The 15,219-nt window shown below is 35.5% G+C and overlaps 1 protein-coding gene across 1 annotated transcript in view; it reads right to left on the bottom strand.

Annotated features, from left to right (window-relative positions):
- LOC138696342 (lachesin-like) overlaps nt 1-15,219 on the bottom strand; it is a 731,117-nt gene that overhangs the window by 327,517 nt on the left and 388,381 nt on the right. The gene's annotated exons all lie outside the window — the stretch shown is intronic.

The raw sequence follows: 15,219 nt of genomic DNA, 5'->3' as shown, positions 1-15,219 counted from the left end.
TATTGCAAAATTATGACATTTTATTATACCTGATTATTTTTTAAGATGCAGCAGTACCTAAAAGCAATGAAATACTAATGAAAAGAATCATCAGATTTAGGTGTCAACTTATTCACGCCCACACATTTAGTAATCAAAATCAGCCGTTTTATATCTCTGGGCGTGGACAACTGTCGCTGCTTTATTTACAATATGAAAGCTTGCAGGCTTAGTTATTTTAGTTGTGGCTTAAAACTCGAAGTAATGCTCAAATATTGATGGATTTGGATTTAATACAAATGGGCTTCGAAACGCAAACAAATTCTTATACCGCGGGAACTAAAATTACTATTCCATCTATGCAGCGAACAAACAAACACGAATACATTAATCAAGGAGAACTTGTGTGTTAATAACATTGACACCAATACATAGCTACATGTGTCATTTTATTTAACGTTCCGAATTTCATAGGAGATAGGAATGATCTCAAACGTGAATTAGTTGCGTTTCTCGTTTTCTTGTCTCCAAACGTGTAAAGCAATGGTGGACATTCCTGCGGCATTGCCGCAGTGACGTCAGACCTCAGCGAAGCATCAAACTTACCCCCTACCTTCCCCTTCCCCCACTCCATGAAAATACTGCGCGTGTACGTGGCGGATTATACTGGATTGCTGTACTTCGGAGCTTCATTAGTGATACAATGTCTTTCGCAGAATCATATGAATCGAGAAGATATCATACTTACAAGAAAGGCGGTTCTTTCATTTCTCATGTTTATGATCAGTTACAAATATTCAGGACGCGAACTTAAATATGCTTACTTACTTACAAATGGCTTTTAAGGAACCCGAAGGTTCATTGCCGCCCTCACATAAGCCCGCCATTGGTCCCTATCCTGTGCAAGATTAATCCAGTCTCTATCATCATACCCCACCTCCCTCAAATCCATTTTAATATTATCCTCCCATCTACGTCTCGGCCTCCCTAAAGGTCTTTTTCCCTCCGGTGTCCCAACTAACACTCTATATGCATTTCTGGATTTGCCCATATGTGCTACATGCCCTGCCCATCTCAAACGTCTGGATTTTAAGTTCCTAATTATGTCAGGTGAAGAATTCAATGCGTGCAGTTCTGTGTTGTGTAACTTTCTCCATTCTCCTGTAACTTCATCCCGCTTAGCCCCAAATATTTTCCTAAGCACCTTATTCTCAAACACCCTGAACCTATGTTCCTCTCTCAGAGTGAGAGTCCAAGTTTCACAACCATACAGAAGAACCGGTAATATAACTGTTTTATAAATTCTAACTTTCAGATATTTGGACAGCAGACTGGATGATAAGAGCTTCTCAACCGAATAATAACACGCATTTCCCATATTTATTCTGCGTTTAATTTCCTCCCGAGTGTCATTTATATTTGTTACTGTTGCTCCAAGATATTTGAATTTTTCCACCTCTTCGAAGGATAAATCTCCAATTTTTATATTTCCATTTCGTACAATATTCTGGTCACGAGACATAATCATATACTTTGTCTTTTCGCGATTTACTTCCAAACCGATCGCTCTACTTGCTTCAAGTAAAATTTCCGTGTTTTCCCTAATCGTTCGTGTATTTTCTCCTAACATATCCACGTCATCCGCATAGACAAGAAGCTGATGTAACCCGTTCAATTCCAAACCCTGCCTGTTATCCTGAACTTTCCTAATGGCATATTCTAGCGCGAAGTTAAAAAGTAAAGGTGATAGTGCATCCCCCTGCTTTAGCCCGCAGTGAATTGGAAAAGCATCAGAACTTAAATATGTGCATTCTTAAAATAGATCACCTGTTATACAAGTTCAAAGAACACAGATTCAGTGATTTTCAAAGGATGGAGAAAGATTTCAATATTTTTGCCACTCCTTTTCATGTTTAAATTGAAAATGTTATCCCAGAATTGCAGTTAGAGATACTGGATTTGCAGAATGATGGCTTCTTGAAAGCAGAATATAAAAAGTCTACTGGGGCTTAAAATTTTTTAAAAGATGTCCAGTACTACACATCCACTGCTCAGACACTTTGCTTCGAAAATAATGAGTACCGTCATTTCCCATACCTATGGTCCTCGGCAGGAAAAAGACCTTTGGGGAGGCCGAGACGTAGATGGGAAGATAACATTAAAATGGATTTGAGGGAGGTGGGATATGATGGTAGAGACTGGATTAATCTTGCTCAGGATAGGGATCAATGGCGGATTTATATGACGGGGCAATGAACCTGCGGGTTCCTTAAAAGCCAATAAGTAAGTAAGTATGGTCGTGGAACATAACTATTGTCCACGATACAACTATTCAAATGTTGTACTCCATAACGTAGTACCTCGTTTATCTATATTCTTGCTGTACTGTAGTTTGAATTCAAGTCACTGCAGCTATCTACGAACGGTATATGTTACTTCTGCAATGATCTTTGAATGGTTGTATCGTGGACCATAGTTGTGTTCCAGGACCATAGTTATGGGAAATGACGGTATGTATTCATCAACCTACCAGTGCGAACAGCTGTTTTCTAAAATGAAATTTATAAAGTCCAGCCACAGATCCCGCTTAAGCGATGCTCATCTCCTTGCGCTACTGAAAATAGCATGCACAGATATAAATGCCATTTTCGAAGAAATTGCTTTGAAAAATGATTAATTAAATATCACGTGAATGGGCTATTCTAATTACATATGGTAGGTAGGAGTGTAGTGGCGCAACTGTCTGTAAATCCGTCACTGCACTGTAGAGTGCAACCTGTCTCTTATGTAAAATTGCAAATGAAGGTGGACATCTTAAATGACTGGAATCCAATGTGGTTAAATAGTACAAATCAAATCATAAAATCGCTATATTTTCCCACAGTTAAAGATAGACTAACCGTAAAGAATTATGAACCATCTTACATATCCACGTAATTTATGACTGGACACGGAAAATTTAATTTATATTTTGAACGTTTCAAAATTGACAACCCAAACGGCTCTTCATGTGCCTGTGAACACCCCACACAGTCGACCACCTGTTATTCGAGTGTCCGCTACAAGAACGCAAGAGATACCGGCTAGAAACCCATCTTAGCATGTGTGATACATCTTTCTCACCACCAATTACAAAAGTTCTTCTGAAGCAATGTTGCATAAAGGAATTTCACATATTTATTACAGGTGTATTTAAGACCTTGTAGAAATAACAGTATTATTTAGTAACAGTGTCCTATTTATTCTTTTGTGCGAGATCGTGCTTATTTGCTTGTTTTCCGCACAGAACCAATACGCGGTAAGTGTGAAATACCACATTCAGTATTCCCAACGTAACACACATAACAATTTCCCTCTTCTTACCGCTTAAGCGCGACATTCATTTTACTGCTTTAGGCTTTTAACATATTATTTTTAGAGACGTTTAACATAGTAATAATTATAAATTGGAAACTTACCACTGCAATTTCACCTAAATTGCAATGTTAATTATTGTTTTTAAATATTTGCAAAAATTAAGTAAAGTCTACTACTTCACGAAACTTACTGCATTTCTGATACAATTAACATTAAGGAAGCCGTGAAAAAATCAACAAGATTCCAGATGCCGATGTTATTACTGCAATATGTTATATAAATAATATTGTTAAAATATTAAAATGAAAAATAAATCATTACATAACCTTAACGTTTGTTTTAAGTTCGCATTTATAGACTGGGGGGAAAAAAAAGACAGACGTATATCACGGCCTGCTGGAGTATAGTAAACACAGAAAACATTTTATAGCAACAATGTTGAAGAAAGATATTTTGGTTTTCCGAAGTTGCCGTCATTAAACAGAAACCAAGATGGAGATTTCATTGCAACTAATTAGAAATTCCTCTTTCAGGTATGAAATAAACGATCTTCGCACAAAATGAAGACGATACACGAGCGGTATGTTTGTTTTAATGTTCTCGGAAATTAAAAAAGCTCAACTACGTTTCGCTTTTTCAATCTTTTCCTCGACCATGAAAACGTCAACATACCGCTCTTGTAACGTATATTACTATTATGAGCAATAATGAAATTACTTTAGTTTTAGTACCAGCCATGACAAAATATATTTCAAGTAGCCCCGGACAAATTCTATGCCACGAGACGCCACTATCTGCAACGAGACAAAACTAATTTCATTACCTCAACTAGTTCTCTTGTGAACCAGGTCGCTCGTCCTCTGATCATGCGCACTGCCTCCAAAGTATCTGTGCGACAAACTTTTTTCTAAGACTGTACATGTTATCTTTTCATTAGGTCTGGGGCCTATTTCACAATGTTTACAATCTTTGTAAATTGTAAACTTTGCTTGTAAATTGTAAACTTCTGTTTCACAATCTTTGTTTGTAATGTTGAACTTTACAAAGGAAATCAAATCTTTACAAATTAAATTTTGCTTACTTTACAAGTATTCTGTTTCACAATAAAGAGTAATTTTACAAACGTGTAAATTTTACTTGTGAAATTAGCACATTTTCTACAATACCTCTGAGATGTGTAAAGTTTGATATTGCAACAAATTATGAATCTATACTAATAATAAATCTGTAGCCGAAATTTTTCTGGTAACATATATAATTAACCACCCTGAAACCGAAAATCGCTTTTTTGCAATTTTTGTTTGTATGTCTGTCTGTCTGTCTGTATGTTTGTTACCTTTTCACGCGATAATGGCTGAACGGATTTCGATGAAAATTGGCATGTAGATTAAGTTCGTTGTAACTTAGATTTTAGGCTACATGGCATTCAAAATACATTATTTAAAAGGGGGGTTATAAGGGGCCTGAATTAAATAAATCGAAATATCTCGCTTATTATTTAGTTTTGTGAAAAATATTACATAACAAAAGATTCTTTAAAACTAATTTGCGATAAGTTTTATTCCTTGAAAAATTTTGATAGGACTGATATTTAATGAGATAAATGAGTTTTAAAATTAAAATAACTGCCGGGCCTTGGAGAGCAACAATCGAAAGCTATGAAAGATAGCCTACAGAGAATGTATCTATGTTTGTATGAAGTAATATCGGAAGCTAAATTAACCTATTTGTATAATTAATTATTATTTCACCATTGGAAAGTGTAGTTTCTCTAGATGGACATAATGCTATAATGTTATTACAGTAACTTCTAATATAATATAATATAATATAATATAATATAATATAATATAATATAATATAATATAATATAATATAATATAATATAATATAATATAATATAATATATTATAATATAATATAATATAATATAATATAATATAATATAATATAATATAATATACTATAATATAATATAATATAATATAATATAATATAATATAATATGTAATATTATATAATATAATTTAAGTTATTTGAAGGGTTCAGAACCATAGTGGGCCAAGCGCCATTTACTGAATACGTAGAAAACAAGGGTTAAAATTATTACCATAATTCAATGGGAACCTATAACAAGTAAAATAAAATATACACATTAAATAAATAAATATAAACTATGGTTGCATGTAATAACAATTAAGAAACATATTAAAGAAATTGTCATTGCACCAAATGAGTGCTCTCTGGACCGAATGATGGCATTTTAATTGTTTAAACACAATTTAAATTAAGTAACATATTAAACGATTTATCCTTCTATCAAACACGAATGTTCCCTGGATCAAATGTTCTATTTTAATTATGTAATTACTTTATATTTATTTCTAACGGGTGCAGGGGAGCTCACGGGTACGGCTGGTAAATACAATAAAGAAATACTTATTAAATTAATTTTTGAGTAACTGGATAATATTAAGAATTAAACTAAAGCAGTTTTGATGTTATTAAGGAGTTCTAATGACTCAGACGAAGATATTGAATTTAGGCCTAATCAAACGAAGACATATACGTAAAATTCTCCGGGCAAGAATTAATAACACGTTCGTATCATTGCATAAATTTAATGAAAGGTTTCGAATGAGTCCCGCGCTATACTTCAGAATTCCGCGTAAGTATTTATATACGAAGACTGTATTTAATAAATACTCGCACTTAATAAAGAAGTTCCCTGCACCAAAAATAAATAATTCAATAATGCAATAGCGACACTACTTACGCGGTATTCTGAAGTCGTTTCGAGTCCCGTTTCGCTGGAATCTCTCCTACAAGATATGGGACATCATATATCCAACATTCAAAAGAGAAAAGTGATTCCCTAACCTCAAAGCGAAAACTGTATTGTTTTGCATTGGATGCAGTCACCAGTCAGTTCCGTGGGTTAGCAGATAAGCACGGAATTTCTAAGATATCAGTGTGCAAAAGTGCCCACAGGGTAGTTGATGTTGTTAAAAGAGTTAAATTCGGGGCAGGTTTTTGATCACCAAAATGTTATTTACTATAGCACAGAATTTTTATGCTGCTAATGGGATCACTAATGTTTGTGAGGTTAGGGATGGAACATTAATAAATACTGATGGATCAACACAAAAAATTAACCTGATTTTGTGTTTAGACATCGTAATTATTTTATCAATTGCATATTAGTACGTGGACCAAATCTGTTATTTACTTATTTGACTGAATTTTGTGCTAACTTTGGTCATTTAAGTAATAGGCGTATTAGTATACTCGACCAATCACATCACATGAAACTCCATTGTCGCCAATATATAAAAATCTAAATACTTTTAATTTTTTTTAACAATACTTTATATATTCTGTTGGTGAAATATGGATCAGCAAGCTTAGAATAATCTATTTTAGTACAAAATATAAACATATGTATCGATAGTATTAAAAATACAGCGACTTTAGCTCTGCTCCTTAGCGATTTTTGTAAACTGTCGTTGGCGATATTATGTAACCAATAATGCGTATTTGTAAATTTCTTTGTGCGAGATCGTGCGTATTTGCTTGGTTTCCGCACAAAACCAATCCACGGAAAGTCTAAAATTCCACATTCAGTATTCCCAACCGAACACACTTAACAATTTCCCTCTTCTTACCGCTTAAGCGCGACATTCATTTTACTGCTTTAGGCTTTTAACATATTACTTTTAGAGACGTTCAATATAGCAATAATTATAAATTGGAAACTTACCACTGCAATTTCACCTAAATTGCACTGTTAATTATTGTTTTTAAATATTTGCAAAAATTAAGTAAACTCTACAACTTGACTAAACTTACTGCATTTCGTGATGCATGTAACATTAAGGAAGCCGTTTGTTTTAAGTTCGCATTTATAGACTGGGGGAAAAAAAAAGACAGACGTATATCACGGCCTGCTGGAGTATAGTAAACACAGAAAACATTTTAAAGCAACAATGTTGAAGATAGATATTTTTGTTTTCCAAAATTGCCGTCATTGAACAGAAATCAAGATGGAGATTTCATTGCAACTAATTAGAAATTCCTCTTTCAGGTATGTAATAAACGATCTTCGCACAAAATAATGTACGATACACGAGCGGTATGTTTTCTTTCAATCTCGGAAATTAAAAAAGCTCAACTACGTTTCGCTTTTTCAAACTTTTCCTCGAACATGAAAACTTCAACATACCGCTCTTGTAACGCATATTACTATTAGCTGATTTTGTAAAGTTAATCAGACTTTACAAACTAATAAAATAGCATTGTGAAACACAATTTACAATCATTTGTAATCTTTTACTTGTTATTTGTAAATTGTTAATTTGTAATTTGCAACGATTGTGAAACGGGCCCCTGGTTGTATCTTTTTAATCGCAGCTATTTATGTGCGTGAATTCAGATTTAAAACCACGCGTTTCACTTTTGCGGCTAAATAATCGCGCGATTTGAAGCCCGCGTCTACTCTTACAGTAGGGGAGAAACCGAACTAAATAATAATCATAGCAATCGGGACTCGAATCCACATAATAGCGCTGCCTGCCTTGGATCTACGTCGGTCGGTGTCTCGTGACTAGAGATCAGCTTAAACGATAATTTCAAGTATCTGTGACAACTGTGATTGTGACAATTAAATATCTGTGACTTTTATTAGTGATTTTGTCACACCGATATTTTATATCGATACGTAAGCACAATATGCATGAATTACACCGATATTTTGTCACACCGATAAAAATTAACAGGAAATATTGAAGAGCAGTGCAATGTGAACACGATTTCTCTATACACGCCACGCATCAGTGATTTATATGGGGAAATCCAACAAAGAAATTATGTAAATGTACCATTAACAAATAAATACTTACCTAACTGAACAGTAACATGTCGAAAGTTAACCTCATGTACCAAGAGGTTATATTGTAAATATTGAACCAGTTGATAATTTTAAAATGTAGTTGTTTATGGAGAAATTGAGGTTGTATGATTTTCCTAATCGTTTTAAAAATTAAAATAGCAGGATATAAAATTTATGCAAATATTTTGAAAAACAAACTCAATAAGTATTACGACAATATTATCAGTGAGGAACAAAATGGTTTTCGTCGAGGAAGATCCTGTTGTGATGGATATTTCGCTTTGAAATTACTGGTTGAGAAACATAGAGAATTTAATTTAGAAACGCATATGGCATTCATTGACTTTAAAAAGGCTTTTGATAAAGTCAATCGGAATAAATTACTTCAGATTTTGGCAGATGATCAAGTACCTCAACAGATTATACAAAATATTTACAATATATATAAAACAACCATCATAGCAATTCGAAGCAACAATAAACTTTCACAGTGGCGACACATTTATAGTGGAGTACGACAAGGCTGTGGCCTTTCACCACTTCTGTTTATTATATATATAAATAGAATCATTCAAGATTGGCGACAGACACGACATGGATTTATTCCAATTAATCGAAATTTGCAGCTTGATGCTTTACTTTTCGCTGATGATTTAGTTCTCATGGCATCAACTGAAGATGATTTACAATATTCAGTACACAATTTAAATAAGGTCAGTGAAAAATATAACATGGAAACTAATATTGAAAAATCGAAAATCATGTCATTTTGTGGGAAATTCCCTGTACCAAGCAAAATCTGTTTGAATAATAAAATAATAGAAAGAGTAAATACCTTCACTTATCTTGGCTATACACTATCACCTTATGATGAAGTAGATAATGCTGAAAAAATATGTAAATATAATAAAACAATGGGGATCATTAATAAAATCATGAAACCCTCACTAGTACAAAGACGCACAAGAATAGGCTTGTATAAAACCTTAGCACAGCCAGTATTAAGCTATGGTAGCGAAGCGTGGACTGTGAAGAATAAAGATGTCAGTAGAATAACAGCAAGTGAGATGAGAGCAACAGCTGGATATACTCGCTGGGATCATAAAAAAAATGAGGACCTAATGCAAGAACTTCAAATAGAACCCATTATGCAGTTCATCAGCAAATATCAACTTCAGTGGAAGGGTCATCTCGAACGAATGAATCGATGCAGAATTCCAAAAGCACTGCTTCATTACCATCCATATGGCAAAAGATCTCTAGGCCGTCCAAAGAAGAGATGGACTGAAAATTCTAGTTTGAGACCGTAACAGGCCACTTGGCCTAATACTTGTTAGGAAGATGATGATGATGTTTTAAAAATTGATCCTTTTTATTGTATATAATATAATGGATAAACATTATAATATTCAGTCATAGAATAAAAATTTACGAAACATAAGTATTCGGAAAAACATTGGAACATAATTACAAAACAAAACAGTTGTTCAGACAGGATTTTACACAAGATTAAGTACTGGTAACCAATGGTGTTATTATTTAAATCGTGTAATAACCACATCATTTATAATAAGATGGAGAAACTACCGCCAGATTGCTGATATTGTATCATGCGCACGCGCAAACCTACGACGTAGAGGAGAAAATATCATTCACAGAGTACTGAATACGGAGCAGATTTCGATAGCGATATTTTGTCACAGATATTTCGCGTCATCAGTCACAGGTTTATCTGTGACAAAAAAAATACCTGTGACAAAATATCCGTTTGTGAAATATCGGCCATCTCTACTCGTGAAAAATTTGAAACAGCAATTTCCTGTACCAGATTGCGAGTGTGAATGTCGCGCTTAAAGAAAAGTAAGAACCTGTGACAGAAGGAAACGTTCAAGTAGAAGATATATGGGTGTAAGGGGTGCATGTAGGGGTTACCACTTGAGGAAGAGGGTACACTTAATGAAATCACGAGCTAGACAACTTCTGAATAATGGAAGTCCCCTTCCTGAAGTCTTGTGGTGCTGCTCTTCGCAGATTTATCCTCTCTCTCTCTCTCTCTCTACGTTGCTGCACATCTTCCTCTTCCCACATCTCATACCACAACGACACAGAACCAATAACACTAATGGATTTTATGGTACTATTATGTGGAAGAGAAGCAAGAAGCAGAGAATGTTCTCGTTGTATTTCTAGTCTACCTGAAATAGCGTCAGCCTGTTGCATCGCTGGAGTCCACAATCGGAGGACTCAAACATTTCTCTTCCTTACGTGTGTAGAGATTAAGATTTACACAAGATTCTGTAGGTGGCGGCGACCCTGAATCAGAATTTGTAGGATTGTCGCGCGACTCGCTATATTCAATTCCAGCCCCAAGTATACCGCATCCCCAATCACATTAATGACCTATTCGCAGTAGTCAAGTTTCCTCTCACTCTGCTTTGTTATTTCATATTGTAGTATGATTAGACCTACAGAAATGATCAATAATAATACTTACTTACTTACTGGCTTTTAAGGAACCCGGAGGTTCATTGCCGCCCTCACATAAGCCCGTCATTGGTCCCTATTCTGAGCAAGATTAATCCATTCCCTATCATCATATCTCACCTCCCTCAAATCCATTTTAATATTATCTTCCTATCTACGTCTCGGCCTTCCCAAAAGTCTTTTTCCCTCTATGTGCATTTCTGGATTCGTCCATACGTTCTAGATGCCCTGCCCATCTCAAACGTCTGGATTTAATGTTCTTAATTATGTCAGGTGAAGAATACAATGCGTGCAGTTCTGTGTTGTGTAACTTTCTCCATTTTCCTGTAACTTCATTCCTCTTAGCCCCAAATATTTTCCTAAGCACCTTATTCTCCAACACCCTTAATCTCTGTTCCTCTCTCAAAGTAAGAGTTCATGTTTCAGAACCATACAGAACAACCGGTAATATAACTGTTTTATAAATTCTAACTTTCAGATTTCTTGACAGCAGACTGGATGATAAAAGCTTCTCAATCGAATAATAACAGGCATTTCCCATATTCATTCTGTGTTTAATTTCCTCCCGAGTATCATTTATATTTGTTACTGGTATTTGAATTTTTCCACCTCTTCAAAAGATAAATTTCCAATTTTTATATTTCCATTTCGTGTTCAGCATTATAATAAAGATATTTTCCTAAGTTTTTATTTTTTATTTATTTTTTTTATAATTAGGAACATTAAATCCAGGCGTTTGAGATGAGCAGGACATGTAGCACGTATGGGCGAATCCAGAAATGAATATGGAGTGTTAGTTGGGAGACCGGAGGGAAAAAGACCTTTATGGAGGCCGAGACATAGATGGGAAGATAATATTAAAATGGATTTGAGGGAGGTGGGATATGATGGTAGAGACTGGATTAATCTTGCTCAGATTAGGGACCAATGGCGGGCTTATGTGAGGGCGGCAATTCAATTCAATTCAATTCAATTCATTTGGCCATTAGACATACAGTTTTAGGATTCGTCAGAATACATTGAAAAAAAAACATATAAATACATTTAAAAAACACTAATAACAGAAACAGTGAAATTTAAGTAATACAATGAAAACATGAAATAATTTGAAATTCTTAAATTGAAGAAAACTAACTAAATTGCAATTAAAACTTATTTATTAAAATATAATTTCATACAAATTTGTGTTGAAAAACTCAGCAACAGAATAAAAGGGATTATTTAATAACCAATTGTAAAATCGAGTTTTGAAACTATTGATTGGTAATTTATAATATTGACTAGGGAGCTTATTATATAATTTCATCCCAATAATTAAAAAGTTTGTGTTGCTCTTGTGTAATCTACAATATGGAATATTAATTTGTTCGCTATTTCTAATTTCATGATCATGTATATTGGCCACTAATGAGTAATTGTCGATATTTTGTCGAGTGTAAAGTACTAGATCATATATATACAAATTTATGATTGTTAAAATCCGTGATTGTCTGAAAAGTGGCCGACAATGTTCCAGATAATTTGATTTACATATAATTCTAATGGCCTTTTTTTGCAAAATCAAGACGCTTCCAATTTTGGTTCCATTTCCCCAGAAAATTAGGGCATATCGAATTATCGACTGAAAGAAAGAAAAGTAGGCACATCTTAAATAATTTTGAGAAACGCAAGTCGTTAATTTCTTTAACAAATATAAAACTCTTGATAGCTTTGTGCATATGTACTCGATGTGCTTATCCCATGTTAAACTGGAGTCTATAAAATGTCCCAGAACCTCCGGGTTCCTTAAAAGCCAATAAGTAGTAGTAGTAGTTTATTTCTGGTATCATTTAGCCTCTTCACCAATACAAAGAAGATATTGGCCCTCCGAAATTTTATGTCAACCAACACTTACCTAATTCCCCATTAAAAAAATATATTTTCACGCAGCGTTTGTATTTCCGTTGTCCTTTAACCTATTCATTATTAAAAGAAAGACATTTACATACCAAAGTTTTATTTCCTCTCTCATTTAACGTGTTCATCATTAAAAGAGAGATGATTGCCTCCCTTTCTTATTCAGTTTCGTAGAACAGAGACTTTTTATTTTTAGATTAAGGTGCATAACTTTTTGTGGGGGTTATTACAGAATTACTAACAAACAGGACAATGCTGTTCTACTCTTTTCTAGTCAATTAAAATATTCTATTTCAATGCAGCGCCACTTTCAGCTGCAGTGCAAAGACCGGAAAATGCTAACAGAAAGAAAGTGCGAGGGGGAGTAGTCCCTGGAGACGGCGGCGTCCTAGAGAAATAATTAACTTACGTGGTCTCCGTTAATCCATGCATTATACATGACGAATTATCTGGTCTGAGTCATTAATAATGCGCCGAGCAAGAGCGCCATCTGCAGTCTTTCAAGAATGAACAAATTGTCTGGTTTATTTAGTGGCTAATTAAACCATTTCCTGTACCGGGGAAATGCATGCAATTCAACATCAAAGGCTGATTCTCGTTTACCTTTGTATAGACTACCACCGAGTGTTCCAAAGACAAGGGCATCGTGCTGGTATCTACAGTACAGCGCAGATTAGCTGGGACAAGAGCTAATATTTCGAATTTTAAGTTACACATTACATTTCATTGCGTTGTTCTATACCACGTTTACCAGATTTTAGATCTACCAAGGAGGGACATCTTTTTTCACCACAAATTAATTTCGGAGACACTGAATGAAAGTAATATCTTTACTACCTGCAGGTCTATTAATGATATAGTACTTGCTAGGGCTAGGATTTTGATGAAATTGCATCTTTTCTCTAGTAAGCCAGAAACATAGCCGCTTTAGTATTTATATTGTGACAGCGACGTGAGATTCGAACTCACAACCAGCGTCCCACAAGAAAGCAGATCGCGCGGGCTTCACGGAGCACTGAGGGACGGCGCGCGGCGAGAGGGGAAAGGGCCTACCCGACGAGGGAGAGTGTGCGCGCGCAACTGCTGCGTACGGAAAAGGGGGGTCGGACCCTCCCGACTCTTCGAGAAGTGCGTCGAAGTGGAGATATCCAGATAATTCTCTGCACACCTGTAGAAATTTCTCGCAACTATGATTTCGCTATAAAAGAAGAAACGCCAGCGAACTCGAGCAGTTTTCAGTTGATTAGTCAGCCAGTCAGTGAGAAAGCCAGAGCAAGCAAGCCAGTCTTGTGTACCGGAGTTCGACTCGAGTGTGCGTCCGCAACTGTATCAGCATCCGAAGGCCTGAGTTCGAGTGCAGTGGACCGCAGTTGGAGGGACCTGAGTTCGAGTGCAGTGGACCGCAGTTGGAGGGACCTGAGTTCGAGTACAGTGAACTGTCTCTGAAGGTCTGTGGTTCGAGATACTGTGAACACGAGTGACTAAGCTAGAAGAACTGTGAACTGAGAACTGATAGTTCTGATTTGTAAATAGTGCTTTGTAAATATTAGTTAAGATTAACAGTTCATTGTTGTTCGTAGTAGTCCAAGTAAATTGTCATTGCCGTCAGTGGAGTGCTATAACGAATACTGTGTTGAGTGAAAATTCTATTGTTGACGAGAGCGTTTAAGGTGAATTGTAGAAAAGAATTATTGTTGTGACGAATAAATTACATTGTTGTTACTAATAAAATTCACAATATGTTATGTGATAAACTGAGTGTTTTAAGACACATTTGTTAGGACATTTTTTTTTGCATTTTTTGCCTGTTTCAACTCACAGTAACATATATACAGTCGCCAACTAGTTCACAACAATAGAACCAGTCTCAACAATAGTACACAGGCCTTCGGATTTCAACCAAAGATTAACTCGCGATATGACCAAAGATGTTAGAGCGAGTATAAATAACAGCGAAAGGGGGAGGGGAATTTTGCTTGTAACTTTCGACTCAGTCATTTCCGGACCATGGTTCCTTATCTCAAATTCATACATGTGCATTCCCCATCATCCCTGAAAGTTTGTAACACTTGCCCGAAAACACCCTGTACAGTGAAAGCTCTCCTTACGGACATCCCCAAGATATGGACACTCCTCATATACGGACAGACTTTAATGTCCCAACTAAAATAATACAGAAATACTGATAAATTTAACTCTCGTTTACGGACACTCTCAGACACGGACACGGACAGCTGTTTTACAGTCCTAAAGCTTGCTTTACCTCCTGACTGCGGGCAGAACTTGGATTTCAAGACCTAATGTGTTATAAAAATGTAAAATTTAGTACAGAAATTCCTTAACATGAAAGAAGACAATAAGGGTCTCGTAGGCTACCACTAGCCCAGCCGGCTACCCCTTGTCAGCTGGAAGCGGGTGGATAAAAAAGTCATAAAATTTAACCCGTCTGATGGGTCCAAGGTTTGCGCGATCGTGAAATTATATTCGACACATGATAGGGTTAGTAGGATTATTCTCTTCATTCAATCAGTTATTCTGTTTCCAGAGACATGGCACCTGAACGTAAAGGTTAAGTTGAAAACTGTAAATTACAGTACTGCATAACTGTAGACCTA

This window comes from Periplaneta americana, chromosome 1 (assembly GCF_040183065.1).
Source record: "Periplaneta americana isolate PAMFEO1 chromosome 1, P.americana_PAMFEO1_priV1, whole genome shotgun sequence".
NCBI lineage: Eukaryota > Metazoa > Arthropoda > Insecta > Blattodea > Blattidae > Periplaneta > Periplaneta americana.
The sequence above is the reverse complement of the archived record's forward strand: the minus strand, read 5'-3'. Positions and strand labels throughout refer to the sequence as shown.